The 9,644-nt window shown below is 38.7% G+C and overlaps 1 pseudogene; it reads right to left on the reverse strand.

Annotated features, from left to right (window-relative positions):
* Nucleotides 1-5,539: 5,539 nt before the first annotated feature.
* On the reverse strand, nucleotides 5,540-6,610 carry LOC103663855 (annotated as a pseudogene).
* Between the last annotated feature and the right edge of the window lie 3,034 nt (nucleotides 6,611-9,644).

The raw sequence follows: 9,644 nt of genomic DNA on the forward strand, positions 1-9,644 counted from the left end.
GTTGAGTAGGGGGTTGAACTACTTTTCTTTTTTTTTTTTTTTAAGATTTTATTTATTTATTTGACAGAGAGACAGCCAGCGAGACAGGGAACACAAGCAGGGGGAGTGGGAGAGGAAGAAGCAGGCTCCCAGTAGAGGAGCCTGATGTGGGGCTCGATCCCAGAACTCCAGGATCACGCCCTGAGCCAAAGGCAGATGCTTAACGACTGTGCTACCCAGGCGCCCCTGAACTACTTTTAAACAAAAATTCTATCTGGTTCTGTATTTGTTTCCTCATTTCCCTTTTCTGCAGGGCCCAGTCTTTGGCATTAAAAACCAAGTTAAATTAAATTTGTCTTATGCACTACTGCTCAGTTTTTAGTAGGAGTTCTGCCAGATTTCCTAGAAGCTCTACCTGCAACTGTCTGAGGCAGTGGGCAGTGCTCATGTTCATGCTTATGAGTACAATTCTCTGGTCACTGAAGAATTTGTGTTGTGTTCCATAGGTACTAGTGACATTCCTCATTTAGTTCCTTCAGTATGGCTTGTGTCTTTTGTCTGATGTAAGATTCTGGGTCTCCACATAAACAACCTAAATTTACATTTCAAGGAACTAGAAAAAGAAGAACAAACTAAGCCCAAAGTTATCAGAAGAAAGGAAATATTAAAGATTAGAGCAGAGATGAATGAAATGAGACTGGAAAGACAATAGGAAAAAATCAGTGAAAGTAAGAATTGGTTTTTTGAAAAGATAAGTATAACTTTAGTCAGAATAACCAAGGAAAACAGAGAGAAGACTCAAAATTAGAAATGAAAGAGGAGACATTACAGCGGATACCATGGAAATACAAATGATCATGAGGCCACTATGAACAATTGTATGCCAACAAATTGGATAATCTAGAAGAAATGGTTAATATCCTTGAAATGCACAGCCCACCAAGACTGAATCATTAAGAAAAAGAAGATCTGAACAGACCACTAATGATTAAGAAGATTGAGTCAGTAATCAAAAATCTCCCAGTTAAAAAAAAAAAATCCCATGACCAGATGGTTTCACTGGTGAATTCTACCAAACATTCAAAGAATTAATGCCAGTCCTTCTCAGTTCTTCCAAAAAACTGAAGAGGAGGGAACACTCTCAAACTCATTTTAACAAGGCCAGCATTACCCTGATCCCAAAGCCAGATAAGGACACTACCAGATAAGAAAACTATAGGCCAGTATTCCTGATGGATATTGATGTAAAAATTCTCAACAGAATACTGGGAAACTGAATTCAACAGTACGTTAAAAGGATCATATACTGTGGTCAAGTAGCATGTATCTCTCTGGTACAAGGATGGTTCAACATATGCAAATCAGTAAATGTGATGCATCACATTAATAGAGTGAAGGAAAAAAATCGTATGATCCTCCCAATAGATGCAGAAAGTGTTTGACAAAATTCAGTACCCTTTTATGATGAAAACTCCCAAAAAATTGGATATAGAAGGGGCATACCTTAACATACTAAAGGCCATATGTGACAAATCTGCAGCTGCCATCATACTCAATAGTAAGGGTCGGAAGCTTTTCTTCTGAGGTCAGGAAAAGGCAAGGGTGCTTATTCTCACGGACTGGAAGTCCTACACAGAGCAGTTAGTCAAGAAAAAGGAATGAAGGGGTGCCTGGGTGGTTCAGTCGTTAAGTGTCTGCCTTTGGCTCAGGTCATGATCCCAGTGTTCTGGGATCGAGCCCCACGTCAGGCTCCTCTACTGGGAGCCTGCTTCTTCCTCTCCCACTCCCCCTGCTTGTGTTCCCTCTCTCGCTGACTGTCTCTCTGTCAACTACATAAATAAAATCTTTAAAAAAAAAAAAAGAAAGAAAAAGGAATAAAAGGTCTCATATCAGAAAGGAAGATGTAAGATTGTCTCTGCAGATAACGTGATCCTGTTTATTAAAAACCCTAAAGATGCCACCAAAACACTGTTAGAACTGAGAAACAGATTTGGTAAAGTTGCAGGATACAAAATCAACCTATAAAAATCACTTGCATTTCTCTACATTAACAATGAGCTATCTGAAAAGGAAAGAAAACAATTCCATTGACAGCAGCATCAAAAACAATAACATATTTAGGAATTTAACCAAGGAGGTGAGAGATCTGTACGCTGAAAACTAGTATACATTGTTGAAAGAGTTTGAAGAAGGCAAAAATAAATGGACAATATCCTAGTTTTATGGGTCAGAAGAATTAATATTATCAAAATGTCCATAATACCTGAAGTCATCTATAGATTCCGTGCAACCTCTATCAAAATTAGAATGCCATTTTTTTTTGCAGAAATAGAAAAAAATTCTAAAATTGTATGGAACAAGAAATGATTCTGAATAGCCAAAGCAGTCTTGTAAAGGCAGAGCAAAGCTGGAGATACCACATTTTCTGATTTCAAACTATATCATGAAGTGTAGCAATCAAAACAGTGTGGTACAAACACCGACCAAGGAATAGAACCGAGAGCCCAGAAATAAACCCACACATGTATGTCAACTAATATTTGACAAAGAAGCTAGAATACTTCATGGAGAAAGGTAGTCTCTTCAATCAATGGTTTTAGGAAAACTGGACAGGCACATGAAAAATAATTTAATTAGACCTGTATCTTATTCCACTCACAGAAGTTAGCTTGAAGAGGATTAAAGACTTAAATGTAACACCTAAAACCACACCACTCCTAGAAGAAAGCAGGAAAATCCCATTTTACATATGAAAACATTAGAGAGAGATCGTTTTTAAAAATCACAGATCCACAGAAATTATATTTTCCCAGGGATTTGGGCATCCCTTAGCTCAGTTAATTTGACACATAAAATTAACCATTACACTCTCGTTCTTCCTTTGTTCTTTTCTTTTTTTTTTTAAATGGAGCACAATCTGTGTGTGTTTTGCCAGGAAATCTCTAGTGCAGGTTTAGGCATAGATTTCCCTTTTATTTTTCTTTTAATTTAAAAAATTTCCATTTTTCTTTTTTCTTTTTTTTGAAAATGAATATATTATAGAACATTTAGAAAGTATGGATGAGCAAACAGTCATCTATAATTTTAATACCCAGTGGTTACCATTGTTAACACTTGGGAGAATATTTTTCTTTAAAACATGTCTCAACCAGGTTTTTTCTCTTAACACTATATTCAACAAGTTTTTCTATGTCACTAACTCTTCTACAATGTTATTTTAAGTGGATGAATGATTTTCTATATTTTTGGTTAATTTTTCAAAAACAGTTCCTTGTTGTTAGCTGTCTAGGTATTCCAAACCCTCATGTGAATAGTACCTGCAGGAATTGTGTTGGGTGCAATATAGCATAGTGGTCACAAGTATGGACCCCGGAGGCAGGCAGCCTGGTTTCAAATCTTGGCTTCAGGAGTCCAGTTCTGTGACCCTGTACAAGGTAATGAATGTCCCTGGCCTCACTTTTGTCACCCATAAAAATGAAGCTAATAATAGTTCCAGGGTTGCTGGCTTGTTAAGAAGATTAGTAAGTCAAGTGCTTAGAACAGTGATAGCACATATATTACTGTTGTTAAATACTGGTACACGTTCACAGTTATTTCTATAGAATTAATTCCTTAGAAGTAGAATTGCTGATTTCAACAGCATGTAGCCTAGTGATAGTAATACCTATTCCTTAGATATTGTCATGAAGCCCTGGCATGCAGTGAATGTTCTGTAACTGTTAGCTATTATTATAATGACGATGATGTCCTAAGCGCTGTGCTCATTTGCAGGAATATGGCAGTAGGTTAGAGAGTGAAAGTTTTGTTTTCAATGAGGCTTGCGTTCTTGTGGTGTTTAAAGATTTTATCAAATTCTGTATTTTATGGCTTTAAATTCTTTTTTTTATAATAATATATTTTTTAAATTATATTACGTTAGTCACCTTACGTACATCCCTGGTTTTTGATGTAAAGTTCAATGATTCATTAGTTGGGTGTAACACCCAGTGCACCATGCAATACGTACCCTCCTTACTACCCATCATTTCTAAGGTATTAAAGATATGGCTAATTTTTTAAAAAAAGATTTTATTTATTTATTTGACAGAGATAGAGACAGCCAGAGAGAGAGGGAACACAAGCAGGGGGAGTGGGAGAGGAAGAAGCAGGCTCATAGCAGAGGAGCCTGATGTGGGGCTCGATCCCAGAACGCTAGGATCACGCCCTGAGCCGAAGGCAGACGCTTAACCTCTGTGCCACCCAGGCGCCCCGATATGGCTAACTTTTAAAACTAGAGTGGAATGGGTGGGTGAGAGAGAGGAAGGGAGCCTGAGAAGACACTTTGTTGATCTGGGTGTGTTTAATGTGAATTGGAGGGAGGCGTACTTTGTTTGGATGAAGGCCTGGTAAAGCATCTTGCCATCTAGGGACTAAGCTAATGAAATGTTAAATGATATTCCAGGGACCTGGGGTTATTTCTTGCACTGTTTTCACATCTTCCTCCCTCGATTTTAAGCTATTTTAGTTCACGCACACATGTTCTATGCGATTTATGAATCACACAATTCACGAGTTTCCTATTCTTTTTACTTCCATGGTAGAGAATGGGCTGTTGGCATGGTAACCACCTAGTCTTCCTCTTCCTTTTGCATTTTATCTCTCTGCTCTCGTCAGACCAATAGCTGCTTCTGGGCAGCAGAGTCCTAATGGCTTTTTGGTTCCTGATTTATCATCCAGCCAGCAAGTGGGGATATGGTTCTTTTTGGAATAGCACCCTGGTTCACTCCTGAAAAGGAGAGACAGCCTCTTCTATCCCATTTTGACAGTTTTAACCATCACAAACAGTTCTCTGCCCTCATCCTTTTTTTTTTTTTTAAAGATGATCTGTCACTATGCCTGTATTATTAGTAATGAATCATCTTAGCACATTGCTTTCTGTTTTTCTTTTTTTTGGTAATGGCTTTATTAAGATGTAATTCATATGCCATACAATATGACCCATGTAAAGTGTCAATTTAATGGCTTTTAGTATATTCACAGAGTTGTGCAACTCACAGTTGATTTTAGAAGATTTTCATCATCCCCTCCCCAAAAATCTTGTATATTTTAGCAGTAATCCCTCTATTCCCCCACCATTAATCTACTTTCTGTCTTTACAGATTTGCTTATTTTGGAATTATGTAATATGTCTCTTGTGACTTCTTTCTCTCGTTTTCTTTTGGTGGTTCTCAAAATTCTGTGACAGATTTTTGGTCAGATTGTTTCCATTAAAAAAATACTGATTTTAAAAACTAATAGCTGATTTTTTTCTTATGTTCAGTCAGTCAGCATATAGTACATCAGTTTTTGTTGTACTGTTCAACACTTCATTAGTTGCGTATAACTTAAAGCTGACACACACACACACATACACACACAATAAATGGTCCACAAAACATTCTCCTTTCCTACTGAAGGTTTTACGATGCATTGTTATCATTAACCAGTCTTTTACTATTAAAAGGCCAATTGACACAAATGGTTCTGAGACCTTTCTTCCACCACTGATTAAGACTGACCTCGTGGGTCTTGGGGATAATATTCATTTAGGCTTCTGAGCTTTCTGGGCAGATGTCGTGACCTTGCCAGCTCCAGCTGCCTTCTTGTCCACTGCTTTGATGACACCCGCAGCAAGATGGTCCGGAGGAGGAGAGTCAGAGAAGCTCTCAACACACATAGGCTTGCCAGGAACCATATCAATGATGGCAGCATCACCAGCTTTCAAGTACTTGGGATCATCTTCCAGCTTTTTATCTAGAACAGTGATCTATTCCTTCAGCTCAGCAAACTTGTAAGCAATGTGAGCTGTGTGACAATCCCACACAGATATATATCCAGCACTGATCTGGCCTGGATGGTTCAGGATAATCACCTGAGCTGTGAAGCCAACTGCTTCCATTGGTGGGTCATTTTTGCTGTCACCAGCCACATTGCCATGATGAACATCTTTGATAGGTATGTTCTTGACGTTGAAGCCCACGTTGTTCCCAGGAAGAGCCTCACTCAAAGCTTTATGCTGCTTTTCAACAGACTTTACTTCATTTGTAACATTGACTGGAGCAAAGGTGACCATCACGCCAGGTTTAAGAACACCAGTCTCCACTCGGCCTACAGGAACAGTACCAATACCATCAGTTTTGTAGATGTCCTGAAGAGGCAGATGCAAGGGCTTGTCAGTTGGATGAGTTGGTGGCAGAATGCATTCCAGAACTTCAAGCAGTGTGGTTCCACTGACATTCCCATCTTTACTGGTGACTTTTCATCTCTTGAACCAAGGCATGTTAGCTCTTGGCTCCAGCATGCTGTCACCATTCCAACCAGAATTGGCACAAATGCTACTACTGTGTCAGGATTGTAGCCAATTTCTTAATGTAGGTGCTTCATTAACGATTTCCTTGTATCTTTTCTGGCTGTAGGGTGGCTCAGTGGAATCCATTTTGTTAACACCAACAATTAGTTCTTTTACACCCAGTGTGTAAGCCAGAAGAAGGGCATGCTCACGGGTCTGCCCATTCTTGGAGAAAACCGCTTCAAATTCACCAACAGTAGCAGCAGCAATTAGGGCAGCAATCAGCCTGAATTATGCCTCTAATCATGTTTTTCATAGTCTCTGTCCTGGGGCATCAGTGATGGTCACGTAACACTTGCTGGTCTTGAATTTCCACAGGAAGATACCAGTGGTGATACCACGTGTTCATGTTCAGCTTTCAGTTTATCCAAGAGCCAGGCATACTTGAAGGAGCCCTTTCCTATCTCAGCAGCCTTCTCTCAAATTTTTTGATAGTTGTTTTGTCCGTCCCACCACATTTGTATATCAGATGACCGACCAGTAGTGGTAGATTTGCCTGACTGCGTGTCCAATGATGATGATGTTGATAGGAGTCTTTTCCTTTCCCAATTTGATTTAGGGTTAGTGGTGGTTTTCATGACACCTGGGTTCTGGTGGCAGACCCATTGTGAAAAATCTCTATGACTTCTTTCTCAGGATAATGTTTTCCAGGCTCATCCACGTTGTAGCATGTCTCAGTATTTCATTTCTTTTTATTGTATGGGTATACCACATCTGAGGCCAGCCACCTGGCTGTAATGAATAATGCTCTATGAACATTCATGTACACATTTTTGTGTGGATGCATGTTTTCATTTCGTTTGGGTATATAGCTTTTGGTGGCGGGGTCATATGATAACTACATGTTTAACTTTTGGAGGAACTGCCAGGCTGTTTTCCAAAACACCGCACCACTTTATGTTTCTACCAGCAGTGTATGAAGGTTTCAATTTCTTTATATCCTTGTCAACACTTGTTATTTTTTGTGCTTTTGATTATAGCCATCCTAGTGTCTGAGGCGATATCTCATTGTGGTTTTGATTTGTATTTTTCTCTGCTCATTAATGATGTTGAGCATCTTTTCATATGCTCATTGGCCATTTCTATTTCTTATTTGGAGAAATGCCTAATTAGATCCTTTGCCCATTTTTCAATTGGGTTATATGTCCATTTTTGAATTAAAAGGGTTCAAGTTCTTTAGACTTTCCAGATACAAGCCTCTTAGCCGATATATGATATGCAAAGCTTTTTCTTTCATTGTTTGGGTTGTCTTTTCACTTTTTTGATATCCTGATGGAGTCTGTGGAAGCACAAAAGTTGTAAATTTTGATGTCTAATTTATCTGTTTTTTTCTTTTGTTGTTTGTGTTTTTGGTGTCCTGTGTAACAAACCATTGCCCGATCAGAAGTCATGAAGCTATTCCCCTATAAGTTTTCTTCTAAGAGTTTTATAGTTTAAGCTCTCATATTTAGGTCTTTGATGTATTCTGAGTTAATATTTGTATATCATGTGAAGTAGGGGTCCTTTATTTTTTGTATATGGATACCCAGTTGTCCCAGCACCATTTGTTGAAAAGACTATTTTTTCCCTGAATTGAATAGTCTTGACACTCTTGTCAAAAATCCACTGACTGGGGGCACCTGGGTGGCTCAGTCAGTTAAGTGTCTGCCTTTGGCTTGGATCATGATGTTAGGGTCCTGTGATCGAGTCCTGCATTGGACTCCCTGCTCAGTGGGGAGTCTGCTTCTCCCTCTCCCTCTCCCTCTCCCCCTGCTTATGCTCTTGCTCTGTCTCTCTTGCTCAAAAATAAATTAAAAATCTGAAAAAATAATCCACCGACTGTTTTGTGCAGCAAAGGAAATCATCAACAAATGAAAAGGCACCCTACTGAGTGGGAGAAGATACTTACAAATGATATATCTGACAAGAGGTTTATATCCAAAAGATATAAAGAACTTCTAAAACTCAGCACTAGAAGAATGGGACGCCTGGCTGGCTCAGTCAGTAAAGTGTCTGCCTTCGGCCCAGGTCATGATCCCAGCGTTCTGGGACCGGGTCCTGCATCAGACTCCTTGCTCAAGGAGGGGCCTGCTTCTCCCGCCGCCTGCTCTGCCTGCTTTGCTTACTCTGCCCACCGCTCCCCCTGCTTATGCTCTCTCTCTCTGACAAATAAAGTAATAAAATCTTAAAATTAAAAAAAAAACCCAGAAGAACAAATGATCTGATTAAAAAGGGGCAGGTGATCTGAATATATATTTTTGCAAGGCCAACAGACACATGAAAAGATGTGTCACTAATCTTCAGGAAGTGCAAATCAAAACCAGAATGAGATACCACCTTATACCAGGCAGAATGGCTCGTATCAAAAAGACAAGAAATAACAAATGTTGGTGAGGATGTGGAGAAAAGGAACCCTTGTGCACTGATGGTGGATATAGAAATTGGTGCAGCCACTGTGGAAAGCAGTGTGGAGGTTCCCCAAAGCATTAAAAATTAGAAATACCATTTAATCCAGTAATTCCACTACTGGGTACTTACCTATAGAAAATGAAAACACTAATTTGAAAAGATACATGCACCCCTGTGTTTATTCCAACATTATTTACAATAGCCAAGATATGGAAACAACCTAAGTGTCCACTGATAGATGAACAGATGAAGAAGATGTGGTGTGTGCGTGCATTCTGTTGTGTGTATGTATATAGAATGGAATATACTCAGCCATAAGAAAGAGATGCCATTTATGACAACATGGATAAAACTAGAAGGCATTAAGCTGAGTGAAATAAGTCAGACAGAGCAAGCCAAATGCCATATAACTTCACTTATATGTGGAATCTAAAAAAAAAAAAAATGAATGAAAAAAAAAACCCTCAAAAAACAGACACAGGCTTGCAAATACAGGGAATAAAATGGTGGTTGCCGGAGTAGAGGAGACTGGGGAAATGGATGAAATAGGTAAATGGAATTAAGAGGTACAAACTTCCATTTCTAAAGTAAATAAGTCATGGAGATGAAAGGTTCAGCATAGGGAATAAAGTGAGTAATACTATAGTAATGTGGTAATGGTGATAGGTGGTCGCTACAGCTATCATGGCGAGCATTGTGTAATGTGTAGAATTGTTGAATCCCTATGTTGTATTCCTGAAACTAATACAACATTGTGTCAATTATATGTCAATAATAAGCATTTAAGAAATAAATGATAAATTTGTTTTTAAATGAATTGACTGTAAATATGAGGGTTTATCTCTGGATTCTCAATTCTATTCTATTGATCTATATATCTATTGTTATTACTATGCTGTTTTTAACTTTG

The sequence above is a fragment of the Ursus maritimus genome, unplaced genomic scaffold, assembly GCF_017311325.1.
Source record: "Ursus maritimus isolate PB19 unplaced genomic scaffold, ASM1731132v1 scaffold_5, whole genome shotgun sequence".
NCBI classification, from domain to species: Eukaryota; Metazoa; Chordata; class Mammalia; order Carnivora; family Ursidae; genus Ursus; species Ursus maritimus.